The following is a 21,594-nucleotide window of genomic DNA, read 5'->3' as shown; positions in this document are numbered from 1 at the left end:
GAAGAGAAGATTCACCTGTTCTTGTTCCCACTTCCTGGAGTTACCTTTTTTTTTTTTTTTTTGGTAGACTGGAGTTATCGGTTTCGTAGGGTTTTGCTCTTTTCGTCGTATTGAACTGCTAATGAATAATGACGGATGTTGGACCTATGTGGGACCTATATGTAGCCATACGGCTATCGGATTTAATGGCGCGGATATGTTTCCGCATTTTTCCTGGTTTTTTTTTTTTTTTTTTTTTGGGAAAAAAAAACGCTAAACGGTCGCCTGGACACAAGACCTTACAAAATCACCGTTCAACCTTCAATGAACGAAAAAATCACATTCTTAAAAAGCGTTTCTAGTCTTTTTACCTTTTCTATTTTTTTTAGCAAAAACATAGTGAAAACTGTATGGTATGTCCGATTTGATTTTTTGTTTTTTTTAAATGATCGAGCACAGCAAACTTTTGAGTCCCATTTGAAAAACACCAAAATCATGTCTCACATTAGAGAAACATTTCTACCAATTTTTGAAGAAACATATCACTTAAGTTAACGAGGTTAATCTTGGAATTTCAAATAAAAACATAACGTATGTGATGTTTTACCTTAATACCTCACAATCTCTCTTCACTCGCAAGAATACCTCTACAACTCTCCGGCTTTGGCTAGAAATCTGGTGCTCTCTTTGCGGTAAACCTCTGCAACTCTCCGGCTTTTGGCTCGAACTCTGGGGCTCTCTTCGCGGTAAACCTCTGCAACTCTCTGTGGCATTGGCTCGAACTTTGGTACTCTCTTCATGGTAAACCTTTGCAACTTTCTGTTGCACTCGACCTCTGTTGCGCTTCCTTTTTCGCACTCCCTCTGCTTACCCTAGGTATGTTTCTCGATTTGAATGTCATCTTGATTTAGGGTTTGTTCTTCTACATGTTTGTTTGCTTTTTTACTTCTATATAGACCTCTTTAATTTCATATCCTTATGATAACTTGTGGTGTTTCTCAATTTGAATGTCATTTTGCTTACCTTGTAGTAGTTGTGTGTTCAATAATTGAAATTTATCTCTCTGATTAAGAGGATCCATGTTTTTTGGAAACCAACCTTTTTTCCCCTCTAAATTTTAATAAATATATATTTTTTTTGTCACTCAAATGAGGCTAAATATGACTTAAGAGGGTGGTGATCTTGATTATTGAATGAGGTTGGAAGTAAATTTCGGTTGTTTATGGTAGAGTAATGATATTGACTCGAAATCTATAGAACATGAAGATAAGTACTTTTTGCGTCTAAAAACCTTTACCCTCGGTCCGCCCACGGATGAGCCTGTAAAAACCGAGTTTGCACAAAAGAGCCAGTGTGACTCCGGCTAAGGATTCTCCAATGCCTAAGTCAGGTCTCCAAAGCAACAGTGTTTCAACTTAGTACAAAGTGAGATCCCCGTTTGTGATCTATACCTGAGTATTTATAGAGTTTGGGTAGGGTGGTGGAGAAGAGCCCTCGTATGGGAAGAATCCTATTTTTGGTAGGTATCTTCTAGGCAGAGTCATATTCAGATGGGGCTCTTCACTTGGTAAGAGTCCATATTTGGATGTGACGCGATCTCATTATGAGATAATGGATGACTCAGCGTATCTTGCGATCGTCGGGATGTGTTGATGTGGTTCCGTGATTTAGGCAAGTCACAGTTGTCGTCCCACAAGAGGATTCGGTGACCAATGGCCGATACTGTATTAGTCGGCTCGACAGATAACCCCAAGGTGTCGACAAGGTGGATGACGCCAAGGTGTCGGCCTAGTAGATGATGCCAAGGTGCCGACCAGGTGGATGATGCCAAGGTGCTGCAAGGTGCTAGCCGAGTGGATGATGCCAAGGTGTCAACTGGGTGGATGACGCCAAGGTGTCTGCCGGGTGGATGATGCCAAGGTGTCTGCCGGGTGGATGACACCAAGGTGTCGGCCGGGTGGATGACACCAAGGTGTCGGCCGGGTGGATGACACCAAGGTGTCGGCCGGGTGAATGATGCCAAGACATCGGCCGAGTTGATGACGCCAAGGTGTCGGCCGGGTGGATGACACCAAGACGTAGGTCTAATATTTTCTAGGACACGTGTCTTCTTCTGATTGGAGGCTATTTTATGGCTCATCACTTGCCCCCCACTCATCAAGGCTCGGCTGCCCTTGGTGAGTATTTCCTCGAGTATCTCGATCGTCCCGTCTACGCCGAGGCTGACCATACCGAGTTTGGAGAATGGTACGGGTGATTGATTAGACATAAAATGTTGTCAGTTCCACGTCACTCGGTGCCATCATAATGCTCGGGCAGACCAATCGTCATATGATCTGGACCATTGGATCTGCTCGGCTTTTCCTCAACCGTTGGATTATGATGCATCGGTTGCCCCCTAGTCACTATAAATAGGTGAGTACTGTTCTTCATTTGCACTTACTTCCAACTCCAGAGCATTCGGATAACCCAGAGCCCTTGGACTTTCCAATGCTCAGCTTTCTAGCACTCGGCCTTTTGTGGTGTCAGATTTCCAAGTTCTTGCTCTCTCGGCGTCGGTGCGTGTCTGAGCATTTCTTCCCTGTAGCTTGTCATGACCCAGCTCTTCCTCAACCTCAGCGTCCAGTAAGTCTTCTAACCCTTAGTTATGTTAGTCGGTAGTGGGTTAGAAGAGGAGGTTCTGGCCGAGCTGGGAGATGTTGTACAGCTGAGTCGAGAATTCGACATGTTGTCGTCGATAATAGATCTTCTTGATTCGGGCTCGGACGAGGCCAGGTTCGTGGCCTCCCGACCGATCGATACAACCGAGATTCCTCTGCCTCAAGAGTCCGACCATCTCGCCCAGCCTATCCCCAAGGGTCATGAAGGGGATTCGGGGTCATCGGGGTCATTTTTAGAAGATGAGTCCTCAGATGGGGAGGGAGATGGATCGACAAGTTCGTCTTCCCAAGCTCCCGAACCAACTACAGGCAGGGTCGGGATAGTTTAAAGTACTGTGACCGAGGCCGACCTTGTGGAGATTTGGGCAAGGTACGGGGTTTCTGAGGACATCCGACTCCGAGCCCCTAGTGCTCAGGAGATTGCTTGCTTCATCCGACCCGGCGAGGTGGCTCTCTACCAAGTTGCCTCCAAGTACGGGTTCCATTTTCCGATCCTTCACCTGATGAATGAGATCTTGGACCAGTGGCACTTGTCACCTAGTCAGCTGACCCCTAATGCTTGGCTCATCCTCTATGGCTTTCACATTTGCTTCAGCCGGATGGGTCGGGCAGCCACCATTGCTCTCTTTGCCCAACTCTACTACTTGAGGAAATTCAAGGAGGGCAGGTGGTATTATTTCTCCCGTCGACCCCAGAGGAGTAAGGCATTGAATACCTATAAGTTTCTGGACCGAGTGTCGAGCTTCAACAAGCATTGGAAGCCTCGGTTCTTCTTTGCATTTATGCCCAACTGTCCTTTTAGGACCAAGTGGAAGGAGATTGATCTGAAATATGTCAATCTCAAGCCAACCCTGAATGACTATAATCAGGCTTCGTTCGATTAGATCCTTTAGGGTTAGCCCTTTGACGTTATGCAAGTCCAAAAGGAGAAGTAAGGATGTCAAAACCAAATCGAAACCATTTACCGAAACCAAACGAACCGTTTAAACCGAAACCGGCATACCATTTAGCTAAATGGTCCAATTATGGTTTTAGAAATGACACCATTTATTTAATCGATTCGGTTCAGTTTAGTCCGATTAATCCAACCGTTTCAAACCATTTAATCCAATTAAAACCGATTATGACCAAGCCGTCTAATCGTTTAAAAACCTTAGTTTCAGGGGATCTATTGATTCGTACTGTTACGTGTTTCTGGGTTTCTGTATTTTGAAGCTCTAACCATGGCTTCCATTGTTCCTATTTCATTCTTAATTTTTATTTGTGTCTTCCTTAATGTATAAATATTACAAGTTCTAGGAAAGTTGTAGATTTTAAAGAAGCTACAAGGAAATATGGAGATTAAAAGAGATGCACTAGGTGGAATTTCTTATTGGAAAGATTAATAGCAAGTCCATTTTCTATTAAAAAATGTAGTAGGTAACCAGTGTGAATTAGATTTAGTAAATGGTTTATGAAACTATTTAGTAACCGTCTAACTGAAACCGTCTAAAACCGTTTAAAAACCATTAACCGAAACTATTTAAAAACCGTTTACCAAATGGTCCAGGTTTTGATTATGAGACCGTTTAGTTAAATGATCAGGTTACGGTTTCTACCTTCAAGCAGCCAAAACAGAATCGAACCAAACCGTTTAACACCCTTAAGGAGAAGTTTCTCTGACTGTGGAATCTGACCACCGATAAGTGGTCGGTGCCGACACCTCGTTCTCTAAAAGTCTTTTATTTTCTTTTTGTTTTTTCTCTGACCTCTTCTTCATCCTATGTAGTGGCAGCCAATCCCCTCACCCCCGAAACTGCTCGCATTAAGGCCGAGCTTATGGAAGAGCGAAAGAGGAAGAAAGCAGCCAAAAAGTCTAAGGCCAAGGCGTCAGCGGCTAAGCAGACCAGAAAAAAAGGTCTCGTCCTCGGCATTGAGGTCGAGCACACCAAAGCCTCGACCTCCACCCAAAAGAAGAGGGGGCTGGAAGAGACGAATATGAGGGACAATAAGCATCTCAAGAACCAGATCTCCATCTATATGAAGGGTCCCGCTCCCCCTGGTGTTCCTTTGACCTCGGGTTTACGGTTGAGGGAGATGGTCGAGGGTACTTCCTCCGACGTACCCTTGGGGAAGATCTCACCGAGCAACCAACCCATGAGGCCCATCTGGCGGCTATAAAATGGGGACTTAGCTCTCTGCTCGATGTCCTGAACCAAAGAGTGGTTGGATGCGGGTCAGCTTCCAGTTGACCGCGCCACCCTGCAAGACATTTCCGAGGTTGAGTTGTCAGCCACCATTTTAAGGGACATAGCGGTGGTAGGTTTTTCTTCCTGTAAAACTTTCATTCACTTTTTTCGAGTTCGAAGACTAACCCTACTTTCCCCTTTGTAAAGTTTTTCTAAGGCCACCGAGGTGGCCCTTCGCTTTGAGACTCTGGCTTCCGAGGCCACCTCTCTTGAGGCCCAAACTAAGAGGGCTGGGGAGGAGGCCAAGAAGGCCATCCAGGTGCGCCGGGATGAGGAGAAAAAGAGGAAGAAGGTCGAGTCTGCCTTGGAGTCTTCGAGGACGGAGGTGAAGGCCCTGAACGAGGAGAATACAAGGCTGGAGGCAGCCCTCCGAAGCTTGAGGAAGAAGGTCAAGGCTGATCTCCAAGCTGTTTGGAAGGCTACTGTGGAGGAATATCTGGGGTCGAAAGACTTCAGAGAGCTGCTCCACCAAATGAACAAGCCTTCCTACACCTCCGGCTTTAAGGACGGTCAGGCAAAGGTCCTCATCGAACTCCGAGAGCCCCACCCCAATTTGGACCTCTCTCAGTTCCAACATCGCTGATGACAGCATAGAGGTGGAGCAAATCCTGGTGTCGACCACCGAGCTTCCAGTCGACGACCTTCCAGCTGACGACCCCTCGAAGGACTCACCAATTTCTTGAAGATCTCTCTTCTCTTTTTGCTTTTGTTTGGACGATCCCCCGTGTTTGGGCCCTCTTTTTTCTTCTTTTTTTTATTTTTATTGCCTCACAAGTACGAGGCTTTTTATAATATGGGCGACCTATCGGCCTTTCATTAATGAAATGTCCCTTTATTCTAAGTGTTTGGCTTCTGTTTTTCTTTCTAGGAATATAACATAGCTATGTTGCTGACCATTGTGAAGATCCATTCTCGAAATCACGCGTTCCAACGCTTGGTTAAGAGGGTTTGGGTTCTGCTCCTCGGTTGGAGAGAGAAGGAATGCGTCTTCTCGAAGATTATGATTTATTAGAGATGTAAACGAATAGTCAAAAATCCGTATTTGATTCAGGTTCGTATTCGTTTATGAGGATTCGTATTCGAAAATTCACTATTCGGAAACTACCCGAATTCTTCCGAAACTAATCAAACACAAATATGGTAATCCATGTTTCCGACCGATTATTATCCGATTCGTTTAGCTATCCGATGGTATTAAAATATCCGAAATAAAATATTCGTATCCATCTATCCGATTAAGTTGCCTTCTTGAATTTTGTATTTTATTTATATTTATAACTTATTAGCTAGTAAGTTATAAAATATGATTGTTTTATATATATTACTATTTGACTACGATAGATGTTATCATGTATCAATTAGAAAAACATATAAAAACAAAACAAAAAGTAGAAATACATAAAAAATGTAAATAAGACCAAAAAAAGGAATTAGGAAAGCCAAAAGTTTAGATGGAAAGCCAAAAGTCTCGATGGAAACTTGAAAAGCCAAAAACCTCTTTGAAAACTGAAATCTCGGATTCTCGGTCTCTCAACTCTCAACTCTCAAGACTCTCAAGTATAACCCTAAAGCTCAACGTTCTCTTTGCCTTCCATTCATTGTGACTAAAAATCTATAATCCCTCTCTCTCTGGTTTCATATACATATTGTTTCATGCCTTCTTGCGCACATCTTTGTTGTTAGAAGAGACATCGTTCTGCATGCGCAATCACCAGTAGCAACTGTCAAAGGTAAGTCTCTCTCTCTCTCTCTCTCTCTCTCTCTCTATTGTTTCATATGCATCGTTTTCTTCTTTATAGCATTACCCCTGATGCCATTTCTACCATTCTAATTCCTAGCGAATCCATCTCTTGGATCATCCTCTAAAGTCCCAGAACTCATTGTTCAGGTTGTCGATCTCAAGTCTGTCGGCAATAGATTTATGTGAGTTTCTATCTTTCAGATTTTTTTATTTATTTATTTTTTTAAACTGTATGAATCTGGTTGTTGTATGTTGGATTTGTTATTAGTCTTGTCTACAGTATCACCTATTGCTTTATATTTGTTGGGTTGTTCCATATTCGGATACTGCAGGTTTGGTTGGGTTTTAGATCAAGCTTTTCTGTTTTATTATATTCCTTGCATTTTATGTATTATGTGATACATGATTTCAAATCGATTTGAAAAACGGAGTGTAATGAAGTCATTTCTAAGAAGAAATAAAGCTAATTAAATAGAAAACAGTAAACGGACAATCGGATGGTAATCGGATAGAAACATTCGGATATTTGGTATCTGTTGCTAAACGAATCGAACCGGATAATATCCGGAATCCATTTAACAAGTCGAATTTGAATTTGGTATTGTGTTATTATATTCGATGGATATTCGGATCGAATTCGGATAGCGGAATTGTAAACGAATTCGAATTCGGATAATACCCAATCCGATTCGAATTCGATCCATTTACATCTCTATGATTTATCGAGGGATGGGGGCCATCAAGTAAAATGGAGTCGCCACCTAGGATTAGGGCATAGGACCCATTGGTGTATCCCTGTGAAGGGCTACAAGACTTTGTTTGGTCTAGTCAGAGATTCGGGGCAAGTGGTTAGGTTATGAGAGAGGGAAGGTGTTAGGTACCCACCACGCCCGGGTAAACCGATCTTTCTACTAGATGTTGGTTTTTTAATAGTCTCCCTTTATAAATGTTCTATTCCTACATGTATAGCTAAAATGATGCCCAAACTGCTTAAAGTTAGACTAATGTAAAATTAACTATCATACACTACACAAGAGTAATTTAAAAGTCTACATTGTTACGAAATTAAAACATAATGAAAGAGATGTGTACCTATATGCTTTCAAACAATATAACTTTACAGGATGGATCGTGTCCCCCAGCTCAGGTTGCGGCAAAAGACTAGCTTTGCCCTTCGTTAGACAAAGTAACGGCTTATGGATGCTGGGTAATAGGACCTCAGACAGAGTAATGGCGTTGGAAAATATTTGGAAAGTAATCACCCAGATGTGGGGCAGAGTAACGGCTCATAAGTGTCGGGCACAAGAACCTTGGAAAGAGTAACGACGTCGGAAAGCCTTGCAAAGTAATCTCCCGGATGTCGGGCAGAGTAATGGCTCACAAGTGTTAGGCACTAGGACCTTAGATAGAATAACGGCATCAGAAAGCTTCAGAAACTAGGCATTAGGACGTCAGACTAGGTGAGTAGGCCATGGGAGACTTCGGGGGTTTGGGCGGAAATGGGTTAGGGAAGGCGGATTCTAGTGATCCGGATTTTGGACAGAGGGACGAAGCTCGAAATCGGATTGGGGAAAGGCCCTGGAACAAGGGAACAAGAAAAAAAGAAAAACTGGAGCTTTGGGGGTGCACCCTCTCCTACAACTTGAACTTGTCGAAATTAGAGGTAAAGGGGGTATTTATAGGCAAAAATCACGTCTGACGGCGCCGCGGTGAAATCTACGACACCGAGGGGGAAAAAAATTGAAAAAAAAAGTTTTTGGGATCCTTACGACGCCACAGGGTGATTTCCCTGTGGGGTGCGGTGCTGCTGTATGGCTACACGCAATGCTGCCATGCGGTGCCGCACCAAGGATACTAGGGGGCTGTGGTTGCCTTCAAGGTGGAACAGGGGTTGTTTGGGTTACTCTGAAGAAAAATGGGTTTAGAGGGCATTACCAGTCTTTCACGTCCAGTTGTCGTCATCGCTGGGGGGTGACAAAATTCAGCGTCTATAGTTTGCCCCTCTTCGGTCGAGACCTGTGACAATAGTCGAAGGGTAAAGACAAAAGACCGCTTGATTTTGTCACCATGAGCATGTACTGCCATTACTTTGCTTAAAGGTGGAGGAGTTGAATGATAAAAACTGCGTCTCGGTAAACCATTCTATAAATCTTTTGAGCAACTACTAATGTTACTTTGCTCATAGGTGACGGTATTCTCTCGGCAAACTTTTCAGTAAGCCTCCTTGGGTTGAGCAACTACTCCATTACTTTGCTAAAAGGTAATGGAGGTCCCTTAGTAAACCTTTCGGTAAACTCCCTCGGATTAAGCAACTACTATCGCCACTTTGCTCATAGGTATGAGGATCCGTTGCCGGAACCGCGCGTCCTAAATGCTTGGTTCAGAGGGGTTGGGTTGTGCTCCTCGGTTGGAGAGAGAGAAGGAATGCGTCTTCTCAATGATTATGATTTGTCGAGGGATGGGGGTCATACAATTAAATGAAATGGAGTCGCCACCTAGGATTAGGGCCAAGGACCCATTGGTGTAGCCCTGTGAAAGGCTACAGGAATTCGTTTGGTCTGGTCAGAGATTCGGAGTAAGTGGTCAGGTTACGAGAGTGGGAAGATGTTAGGTACCCACCTCGCCAGGGTAAATCGGTCTTTCTACTAGATGCTGATTTTCGAATATTCTTCCTTCATAAATATCCTATTTCCATATGTATAGCTAAAATGATGCACAAACTGCTTAATTAAATTAACTACTGTACACTACATGGGCATGACAAAATGAGAATGTTTGCACTTCTTAACTTTCCAACATTCCACTCCATACATCATAGCTGGTCGTATGACTGTCCTATAAAATTTTCCTTTAAGCTTTAAAGGAATATGCTAATCGCACAAGACTCTGAACACACCTCTCCACTTCTTCCGTCCTATTTTAATTCTTTGTGAAAGATCATCCTCTATATTACCATCTTGTTTTATGATTGAGCCAAGATACCTAAAATAATCACTTTGCGAAATCTTCCTCTCATCAATTTTCACTACCTCATTATTCGTCCTAGTGTAACCAAAGTTACACAACATATACTCCATCTTTGTTCCACTTACTTAAAACCTTTTGATTCCAAAGTGGATCTCCACAACTTTAACTTGGCATTAAACCATGTCTTTGTCTCATCCACCAAAATAATATCCTGAACAAGCGTACACCAAGGAACCTCATCCTTGATATGAGCAAACAAATAAGGGCTTAAAATTGATCCTTGATTTAACACAATTGTAATTGGGAATTAACTACCTTGGCCCCCATATTTCTTACATTTTGTCACCACACCATCATACATATCTTTAACTATGTCCACATATATACTTGAAACACTTTTCTTCTCTAGTACTTGCTAGATTGACTCTCTAAGGACTTTGTCATAAGCTTTTTCTAGGTCAATAAAAACCATATGAAAATATTTTTTGCAATCTCTAAATCTTTCCATAAGCCTCTTAATAAGGTAAATAGCTTCCTTTGTGGATCTTCCTGACATAAAACCAGATTGATTCTCCGTAATAGTAGTTTCTTATCGCAAGTCGATTTCAATAATCCTCTCCCATAATTTCGTAGTATAACTCATTAGTTTTATACCCCTATAGTTATTACAGCTCTAAATATCACCTTTAGTTTTGTAAATTGAAATCACAATGCTTCTCTTCATTCATCTGGCATTTTCCTTGTGGTCATAATCTTATTAAACAACTTGGTTAGCCAAGATAAATCACAAATTCCTGAGCTCTTCCACACTTCTATTGAGATCTCATATGGGCTTTGTGGCCTGCCTACTTTCATCCTCCTTAAAGCTTCTTTTACTTTAGAGACTATAATTCTTCATATATATCTACTACATATGGTGTCTTGATGGATAATGCAGTCTTCCAGAACATTATTATTTGGTCTTGATTTTGTAGGCTACAAAATTAACATTCCCATCTCTTCTTAATGTCATCTCTTATTAGTACTCCACCATCTTAACTTTTAATACATCTAACTTGGTCATGATCTCCACTCTTCCTTTCCCTCACTTTAGGTTAAATTTACTTACCATTTTTTGGTGCTTGCCATGTCAGTATGTTTTAGACATAGAATATTTTATTCCAAATTAGAATGCCAAGTGTGGAAGACTAGTTTTTAAACCAAGCAAGTTGATGTGCCTAAGACCTTCCCCGACCGCCACCTGAGCATTTTCCCTAAATCTCATGGATCAAGACCAGTTTTTTGGCACATGATTTAGCTTAGCTTCACCATGATCTGATCTTGCCGATGATTCACGGAGAAATCAAATCAACTAAATTTCAGCAAAAGCATGAAATAGGAGCACTACTATGGTTCCATTTTAAGGGAGGTGAAGCAAGAGTTTAAAGGGGGTGGGGGCAAGGGTTGCAGAGAGTGGGCATGAGTTGCAGAGGGGTTGGCTCGTGGTAGAGGGGCTGGTGGGATGAGAGTTGGTGGCGGGACCATAGTTAGTGAATCCGCGTATTACACGCGGATCCAAATGTTTAATTAAAAAACGTACCATATTCCGTATAAGTCATCGGATACAGATATATATGCGGATTTTAAGGGTTGAAGTATAATACACGTATAAAACATATATTATACAGTTTTATACGTTAATTGTTTTTTAAAAAAAAATTTAAGTCTAAAACCAATAACCAACCTAACTCCTTTTTCGGCAGACTTCGTGAAGGAGGGTTTTTGTAGCGATGGCGGAGAGACAGAGAGAGATAGAAAGAGATCCGATAGACTCTATGAAGGAGGGGATTTGCAACTGCAGTCACTAGAGAGAAATCTGGCGGGCTCGATGAAGGAGGCGGGGATTTGCAATGGCATCGATAGTTGCAAGAAAGAGAGAGAAGAGGCTATTGTCGATGTTGTTGGATGAACTCCACCAAAACTTGAGCTGCAGAAGCCAGAGTTTTGGAAAAATAGCTATCCAACGCAAGGCTCAAGAGGCTTTTGCCATTTTGGAATTTGGATTGTGAATAAAGAAGTTGATGCAACTTCTCAAAATAAAGTCTCTGCAATTTTGAAATTTTGATTTTGAATAAAAATGTTGATGTGACTTGTTGAAATAAAGTGTGTGGCTTTGGCCTTTGTGTTCGAATGAAATGAGAGGTTTTTCTATTAGTTTTTTGGGTAAAATACAATGAAATGAGCTCTCATTTGGGTAGGTTTTGACACTTTTGGGGTCCTCTCCCATGTGTGTGTTTGTATAACTATTTTTTTATGCATTGTTATTTGTATTGAATTGATTTCAATGTTCAAAAAGAAGTTTTTTAAACTCTCTTTTGACTTGAAATCCAAATTATACATGTATTACATGTAAATATATAGCCGTATTTTTTATCTAGAGAAAGTGTATTAAACACGTACCGCATCATTACCGTATGCGTTTTATTCCTCCGGATTTTTAGAAAGTATTATTACTATCTACAACAACAACAACAACAACCACAACCATAACCTTATCCCAACTAAATGGGGTCGACTACATGAGTCTGAAGAGGTAATGACAGTAATAGAAATAATAGGAGTAGAATAGAGTAAAAAAGTAATAAAAGTAAAAAGGAGTAAAAGGAATTAAAAAAGATAAAGTAAAATTACTAGGGGAGAAGTCTGAGCAGTAGTCAAAGCAGCATCCCAGGAATATCCCCCGAAAAGGAGTCAGCTACACAGGTCCTCGTCCTCCAAACAACTCATACTAGGGTCGAGCCCTACCACATGCATATCCTTTCTTACCACTTCCCCAATAGTCATTTTAAGCCTTCCCCTACCTCTTTTAGCTCCTCCAAACTGAATCTGGTCACTCTTCCTTACTGGTGCATCCATGGGTCTCTGTTGGACATGACCATACCACCTCAAGCGGCTCTCATGATGTTCGTCCTGGATTGGTGCAACTCCTAATTCGGTTCGAATACAATCATTCCTTGCTCTATCTCTCCTGGTCTTGCCACAGATCCTCCTCAATATCTTCATTTTTGCTACACTCATTTTATCCATATTACTCTTCTTACCAGCCCAACACTCCGCCCCATAAATCATCGTTGGTCTTATTACTGTCTTGTAGAATTTCCCCTTAAGCTTATTAAGCATGCGTTTGTCGCATAAAACTCCTGGTCCACCTTTCCACTTCATCCATTCTACTTTAATTCTGTGGGAAACATCATCTTCTATATCACCCTCTTTGTTAATGGTTGACCCTAGGTATCTAAAGCATTCACTTTGTGGTAGCTCTCACTTCTCGAGTTTCATCGCTTCATCGCCTCTCCTGGTTTGATTGAAGTTACACATAATGTATTCTATCTTTGTTCTGCTTATCTTAAAACCTCTTGATTCCAAACATGATCTCCATAACTCCAGCTTCGAGTTAATCTCTTCCACTATTTCGTCTTTCAAAATAATATCATCAGCGAAAAGCATACACCAAGGGACCTCATCTTGGATGTGCCTGATCAAATCATCCATGATGAGTGCAAACAAATAAGGGCTTAGAGCTTATCCTTGGTGTAAACCAATTATAATTGAGAATTCATTACTTTGGCTCTCTGCAGTTCTGACACTTGTCACCACAAGCTCATACATGTCCTTAATTATATCCACATAATTACTTGAGCTTCTTCTCTTCCCTAAGATATGCCAAATGAGCTCTTTAGGAACTCTATCATAGGCCTTTTCTAGATCGATAAAAACCATATAGAGATTCCTTTTGTAAGCTCTAAAAATTTCCATAAGCCTCCTTAGAAGGTAAATAGCTTCTGTTGTGGATCTCCCTAGCATAAAACCAAATTGGTTCTCTATTATATCAGTTACTCTTCTTAGGTGGGCCTCAATGATTTTCTCTCATAGTTTCATGGTATGACTCATAAGTTTAATGCCTCTATAGTTATTGCAGTTTTGGATATCACCTTTGTTCTTATAAATTGGAACTACAGTGCTTCTCCTCCAATCATCTTGCATTTTTCTTGTACTTAAAATATTGTTAAACAACTTGGTTAGCCAAGATACCCCCGTACTCCTAAGCTCTTCCATACTTCAATTGGGATCTCATATGGTCTCGATGTTTTGCCAATCTTCATCTTTCATAGGGCCTCTTTAACTTTGGCCTCGCCAATTTGTTATAGAAGTCCATGACGTGTGTTGGCTTCAAAACTATTCCTCTCCACTTTCGAATCCATCCTATCATTCAAGGTAAAGGTAGCTCCATTTAGTAGATTATAAAACTAATCACCCCATCTCTCCAAAATGTTAGCATCTCGTACTAGTACTCTACCATCTTCACTCTTAATGCATCTAACATGGTCCAAATCTCAGCTCTTTCTTTCTCTTATTTTAGCTATCTGATAGATCACATTTTCCCCTTCCTTTGTATTAAGTTTTCATAAAGGTCATCATATTTCTTCGCTCTTGCTTTCCGTTTTCATAAAGGTCATCATATTTCTTCGCTCTTGCTTTCCCCAAATTCTTCCGAGTTTCTTTTTTGGTCGCATAATATCTCACTTTATCCTCTGCCTTATTAGTCCTTTGCCAGGTCTTAAAATGATCTTTCTTAGTCTTAATGGCTGCTTGGACCTCGCCATTCCACTACCAAGTCTCTCTAGGGCCCAAACGCGTACCCTTGGAAACACCTAGGACTTCCTTAGCTACCTTCTTAATACAAGTCGTCATTTCAATCCACATCTCATCGGTATCTCCCTCAAAATCCCACCTTCCTTGCAGAGCCACTTTATTGGTAAATGACTCTAGGAGAGATCCTTGTAGTTGCCCCCATCTTATCTTAGGACAAACCGGTTTCTCCTTCTCACGTTGCTTCGTACCGAGGTACATATCCAAGACCACCAGTCTATGTTGGGTCGTTAAGCTCTCTCTTGGTATTACCTTACAATCCTTACATAATAGTCTATCAGACCTTCTAGTTATGAAGAAATCTATTTGGCTTGCATGTTGTCCACTCTTGTAGGTAACTAAATGTTCATCTCTCTTTTTAAATAAGGTATTTGCAATGCACAGATCAAACACTATTGCAAAGTCTAGCACTGAGATCCCCTCTTCACTCCCCTCCTCAACTCCATATCCTCTGTGAACCTCATCATAACCTCTACGATCTCTGCCCACATGTCTGTTAATGTCACCTCTAATAATAATTTTCTCTCCCTGACCAAAACCTTGTGTTAAACCATCGATGTGTTCCCAGAATTGTAATTTAACACTCTCATCTAATCCTGCTTGGGGTGCGTACGCGCTAACTATGTTGATAACCTCATCGTCTAGCACCAACTTGATAGATAGGATCCTATCTCCAAATCTTTTAAAATCCACTACTTCGTTCTTAAGGTCTTTGTCCACAACTATGCCCATCCACCTCTCCCACTTTCGTCTCCCAAGTACCATAGTTTGAAGTCATCTAACGCCTTGGCTTTTTGACCCTTCCATCTTGTTTCTTGAATACATGCAACATTAGTCCTTCTTCTCCGTATAACATCTATCAGCTCCAAACTCTTACCCTTCAAAGATCCGATGTTCTAGGATGCAAATCTAATCCTACACTTACAAACAAGGTTAGTATTAAAGGACATGGAATACGGAAATGTGATGAATAATAAAATATATATATATATAAATACTCAAAATAAAACAATAGGATCCATGCAAAAGGGATTCGCTGGGTATAGTAAAGTGTTGGTTGCCTACCTGATGCACAAATATAGGATAAATACTATAGAATATATAGAAGTAATATTAAAAGTATGTCAGTTTAATTACCGTGTGTATCCGTACCCATGCAATTGCCGTTCCCGAACTTACTAACTATGGGCGGGGCAAAGGGTGGGTGGAGATGTATGAGACAGGCTACGGGAGTAGGGTGCTAGTTGAGGGAAGGGGAGGGGAGGGGAGGGGAAAAATTTTTTGAGTAAGTGAATTTGAGTAAATATAGCGAAAGTATAGGAAAATGATAGAAATTTAACAGCCAAATGCAAGGAACCTATGTGCTAATACCTTGATTTACAAGAAGTCGGTTGTAAATTTTTTAAAATAAATCCACACTAAGGCCATCTTTGGTATAGATTTTATTTTTGATTTTTGCCTTAAAAACATTTTTGGTTGCATTTGGTATCGTTTATGGAGTCTATTTCTATTTTAAAAAGATTGAAAAAAACCAAAAACCAAAAATAGGTCCTGACCCATTTATGTGTTTTGGCCAAAAATCCCCTTTGGTCATTTTTGCGGGTACTTTAAGCATGTGCTCATAAGTCTAAAAATCAAAGGGTAGGAGTGTCATTTCTCGTTTAATTAGAAGATGGATCCTTCTTCTTTTTTCTTCTTGTTCTTCTTCCTCCTACTGCAACACCATCGGCCACTTCTCCATCATCTTATTTTTTCAGCACTCCACCTGCCCCCTCATCTTGTTCTTCATGCGACCCAACCCGCATTTCCTCCTCTTGAAATTGCAAGTAAGAAGAGTAACTGACTTGGATCTCATCAACGATGTAACCATCTATGGAGCCAAAAGCGAAGAAAGATGAAGTGTAAATGATCTTCTCAACTGTGGCCATCTCTTTACATGCTTGCAATACGTTCTTGAGACCCTCAACGTTGAACTAATAACAGATTTCATTTAATTCTAAGTAGAGTTTAATAGAAAGGGATTGAAGAGGGGGTGGATAATGTTATAATATCAAGGGGATCTGTGGAGCCACGTGGTGGGGAACCTGAAGACGATGGTATAAGGCATGAAGCATCTTCCACGATTCAGCCCATGCGATGGAGCACAAGGCCACGTACAAGGCCTGCTAAACTTAGAGATTACGTGTGAGGTTGTGATAGGGTAATGAGTAATGATAATATGGATTAGGGACCACCTAGAAGGTTCAAGCAGTGTATTTAATGGGATCTGGGATCATTAATGAAGCACCATATAACTATTTCCCCACTGTCTCTTCTCTTTCTCTTATCTCTCTCAACCCTTCTCCGCAATTCTAAGGAGGTAGCTCCCTCGAAGCAGCAACTCAACCCCCTATATCCTTACATTGGTGCTTTCATCCCCTTCCGCCATGGCTGAGGGCAAGAGATTCTAGATTTTGGAGGATGCTGTTCAATCCCTCCGTGACTCATCGTCAGCTCAAGACGGTCGGTCAGACTCCCTTTAATCCAACCTTTCGGACCAGTACACAGCCATTTCAAACATTGTTCTTCAGCTCACAGCAATGGATGGTCGCTTGGTGCAGGCCCTACGCAACCCACCCCCTTCCCCTGAATCATCCCCTCATTCCCAGCCACCCCTGCTCCTATTCAAACTTGCACCATGCGCCTGGATTTTCCCAGATTCGCTGGCACCGATCCCTTAGGCTGGATCTTTAAGGCTGAGCACTTCTTCGAGTATCACGGCACCTCTGATGCCCAACGTCTTTTGATATCCTCATTCCACATGGATGGGCTAACCCTCCAGTTGTTTCAATGGATGTACCATGTAGCTCTGTTCACTGACTGGCTGGCCTTCACCTGTGCTTTGGAGACTCGTTTTGGTCCTACTGAGTTCGAGGACCCTCACGGAGCCTTGACGAAACTGACTCAGACTTCGTCGGTGGACGACTACCAAACTCGATTCGAACTGTTAGCGAATCGAACCAATAATCTTCTGGCAGCCTTCCTCACCAGTTGTTTTATTTCTGGGCTTCGTCGTGATATTCGAACGAAGGTAATGGCCTTTCGCCCCTATTCCATGACCCAGGCAGTGGGCTTAGCGTGCCTCCAGGAATCCAAGTTTCTCGAGTTCCGCCATCCAGTCTCTCGTTCTCCACCATCGTCATCTACTCGTTCCTTACCACCTTTGCTTCCGGCCCCGACCACTCCATCCACTCCCCCACGAATTCTGATTCACCGTCTATCACCTCAAGAAATGCAGGCCCGCCGTGACAAAGGGTTATGTTACAACTGTGACGAGCGCTATACTCCAAGCCATTGCTGCAAGTCGCGGCAATTATTCTTGCTGGAGTTTGACGATTCTTCTCCCCACATTGAACAGCTCGACGATGACCCCCTACCGGTGGACCCCGCCCTGTCGGATTCGCTAACCCCGTTTGACCCCATCACATCCACTGAGATCTCCCTTCACACACTAGCAGGTCACTTTTCCCATACCACTCTACTGTTGTCGGGTTATATTTCAGGCGAGCCTGTCCAGATCCTTGTGGATACAGGCAGCACACATAACTTCGTGCAGAGCTGGCTAGCTCAACACCTCCGTTTACCTGTGGAATCGACATCGAACCTCCCTGTGATGGTTGGGAATGGTGAGCGCATCGCCAGTGAAGCGCTTGTGAGCAACCTTGCGGTTTGGCTGGACTCCCACATTATTGTGATCGATGCCTTGGTTCTACCATTAGTGGGAGCTGATCTCATTCTCGGTGTACAGTGGCTTGCTCAAGTGGGACCTGTGGTGTTTGACTATGGTAAATTATTGGTCACGTTCTCGGTGAATGGTCAGGCTATCACTCTGTTGGGTACTCCGGCCACATCCCCGGCGTCACTACAGTTCTATCACGTGCGTCGCCTGTTGGACACCGACGCTTGTGCTGCATTTTTTCATATTGAGCTTCAATCCCAGCCTCTAGTGGTGCCATCTTGCAGCAATAAAGACTTGCAGGACCTTCTTCAGACATTTGCCCCTGTTTTTGCTGTGCCTCAGGGCCTCCCACCCATGCGAGAGGTGGACCATTCCATTCATCTTCACCCTGGTTCCCAACCCATTAATGTCAGGCCCTAAAGGTACCCCCATTTTCAGAAAACTGAGATTGAACGGCAAGTGCATGAGATGCTACAGTCCGGCATCATCCGTCCGAGCATTAGTCCATTTTCATCACCGGTTCTGTTGGTTAAAAAAAAAGATGGCACGTGGCTTTTCTGTGTCGATTACAGAGCCTTGAACGCTACCACGGTCCGTGATCGATTTCCCATTCCTACTGTGGATGAATTATTGGACGAATTACATGGGGCGCAGTTCTTCTCCAAGCTTGATTTACGTTTCGACTATCACCAGATCCGGGTTCGTGCCGCTGATGTTCATAAGACAGCTTTCCGCACCAACGATGGCCACTACGAGTTCCTCGTCATGCCGTTTGGTCTCACGAATGCCCCATCCTCGTTTCAGGCGACTACGAATGAAGTGTTCCGCCCTTTTCTTTGACGTTTTGTGCTTAAGTTTTTTGATGATATACTCGTTTACGGTCCCACTTGAACCACTCACTTGGAGCATCTAACCAAAGTTCTGCAGGTGTTGCATCATCATTCCTTTTATGCTAAACATTCTAAATGTTTATTTGGGCAGACTTCCATCGATTATTTGGGCCACGTGGTTTCAGCTACTGGTGTCGCCATGGACCCGGATAAGGTTTCGACAGTTCTCCATTGGCCTGTTTCACAATCCTTAAAGGAGCTCCATGGATTTCTTGGTCTGACAGGTTATTACAGGCGCTTCTTTCGCCAATATGCTCACATCACTGCTCCTTTGACAGATTTGTTGAAAAAAGGAGCGTTCGCGTGGAATATGGCTGCCCAATCCACTTATGAAAAGCTGTAATAGCTTATGACATCGCCATCGGTGTTAGAACTGCCCAATTTTTCAATACCCTTTGCATTGGAAACAGACGCTTCTGGCGTTGGAATTGGAGCTGTTCTCTCTCAAGGGGGTCACCCCATAGCTTTTTTCAATAAGAAACTCTCTCCACATATGCAAGCTGCCTCCACCTATGTGAGAGAGATGTACGCTGTGACAGAGCCCGTGATGCGCTGGAGACAATACCTGCTGGGCCAAAAATTTATCATTTGCACAGATCAACAAAGCCTCAGAGCTATGATGTCCCAAACAGTCCAAACCCCCGAGTAACAGGGTTGGTTGGCCAAACTCCTAGGATTCGTGTTTGAGATCATCTATCGCTTAGGAAAGACCAATGCTCCAGCGGATACACTCTCTCACCCACCCAGCCCTCCCCCTACTCTATTGGCACACTCTATTTTACAATTACCATTCTTGGATCAGCTACTGCAGGAGGTGGAATCCAGTCATGAGTTTCAGCAAATTCAGCAAGGCATATTGACAGATCCCCAAGCTTTTAAAGGATATTCTACCAGGGATGTGCTTGTCTTCCATAACAATCATTTGGTTGTACCTTCGTTGTCCCTAGTGCGTGACGCCCTGCTAACTGAATTTCACTCCTCCTTAATTGGGGCCCACGCAGGCTACTTACGCACATACCACTGTATTGTTGCAACATTTTTCTGGCACACTGTTCATGTTGATGTCAAGCGCTTCATCGGACACTGCCATGTTTGCCAACAGACTAAGGCTCTTACCACGTCCCCCGCCGGTCTCCTCCATCCTCTACCCATTCTGAGCCAAGTGTGGGAAGATATCTCTCTCGATTTTTTTACGGGCCTCCCAAGCTCTAATGGCAAAACTGCTATTTAAGTAGTCGTCGACAGACTTACTAAGTATGCCCATTTTTGCGCCTTGGTTGGAAACTTCACTAGTCAGAAGGTCGGCAAGGTTTTTGCTCAAGAGATACTTAAACTCCATGGAGTTCCACGCAACATCATCAGTGATCGTGACCCCATATTCATCAGTCAATTTTGGCAGGAATTGTTTCGCCTCCAGGGGACGACACTAGCCATGAGCAGCGCCTATCACCCTCAGACTGACGGTCAGACTGAGGCGCTCAATAAGTGTATGGAAATGTACTTGCACAGTTTTGTGATGGATGAGCCATCAATGTGGGTGAAGATCCTCCATTGGGCATAATACTGGTATAATACGGCTTTCCACACCACCATGGGTATGACACCATTTAAGCCTTGTATGGCAAACTGCCCCCAACTCCGGTCCGTTATATCCCTGATGCACAGTCAAATGAAGCTGTAAATCAGGACCTCATCGCGAGAGACCTCATTCTGAAGGAATTGAAGATGAATCTCGCCCGTGCTCAGCACCGAATGAAGTTGCAGGCCGATAAGCACCGCAGGGATGTTCAATTTGCAGTCGACGATTGGGTTTTTGTTCGGTTACAGCCCTATTGTCAATCTTCTCTGGCTCAGCGCCTTAATCAAAAGCTTGGACGCAGGTTCTTTGGCCCTTTCAGAATTACCCAGCGGGTTGGGGAGGTGGCGTATAAACTGGACTTACCGGCAGCGGCAAAAATACACCCAATCTTCCATGTTTCCTTACTTAAAAATTGCATCGATGAACCAATGGCTCAAGCACAGTCTGTGCCGCTTCCAGCCATGGGTGGTGATGGCCCCCCTTCACTGATGACTGTGTTGAATCACCGTCGTATTCGCCGGCAAGGTCAATGGATTTCCCAGGTGCTCATCCAATGGACTGACTTACCCTTAGAGGATGCTTCGTGGGAGGACGTCCGCTTGCTTCGCCAACTATTCCCATAACTGAACCTTGAGGACAAGGTTCTTATTGAAGCAGTGGGTAATGTTATAATATCAAGGGGATCTGTGGAGCCACATGGTGGGGAACCTGAAGACGATGGTATAAGGCGTGAAGCATCTTCCACGATTCAGCCTATGCGAAGGAGCACAAGGCCACGTACAAGGCCTGCTAAACTAGCAGATTACGTGTAAGGTTGTGATAGGGTAATGAGTAATGGTAATATGGATTAGGGACCACCTAGAAGGTACAAGCAGTGTATTTAATGGGATCTGGGATCAGTAATGAAGCATGATATAACTATTTCCCCTCTGTCTCTTCTCTTTCTCTTATCTCTCTCAACCCTTCTTTGCAATTCTAAGGAGGTAGCTCCCTCGAAGCAGCAACTCAACCCCCTATATCCTTACAGATAAGGTATATACAGAGAAGAATCTTGAAGGGTCAAGAAGCCATGGTTCGACGATGGCAACAACGAGGAAGACAACTTGGCAGCCTGCGGAGGCCCTGAGTAGAGATGGGTAGCCG

The sequence above is a fragment of the Telopea speciosissima genome, chromosome 11, assembly GCF_018873765.1.
Source record: "Telopea speciosissima isolate NSW1024214 ecotype Mountain lineage chromosome 11, Tspe_v1, whole genome shotgun sequence".
Lineage (NCBI taxonomy): Eukaryota > Viridiplantae > Streptophyta > Magnoliopsida > Proteales > Proteaceae > Telopea > Telopea speciosissima.
The sequence above is the reverse complement of the archived record's forward strand: the minus strand, read 5'-3'. Positions refer to the sequence as shown.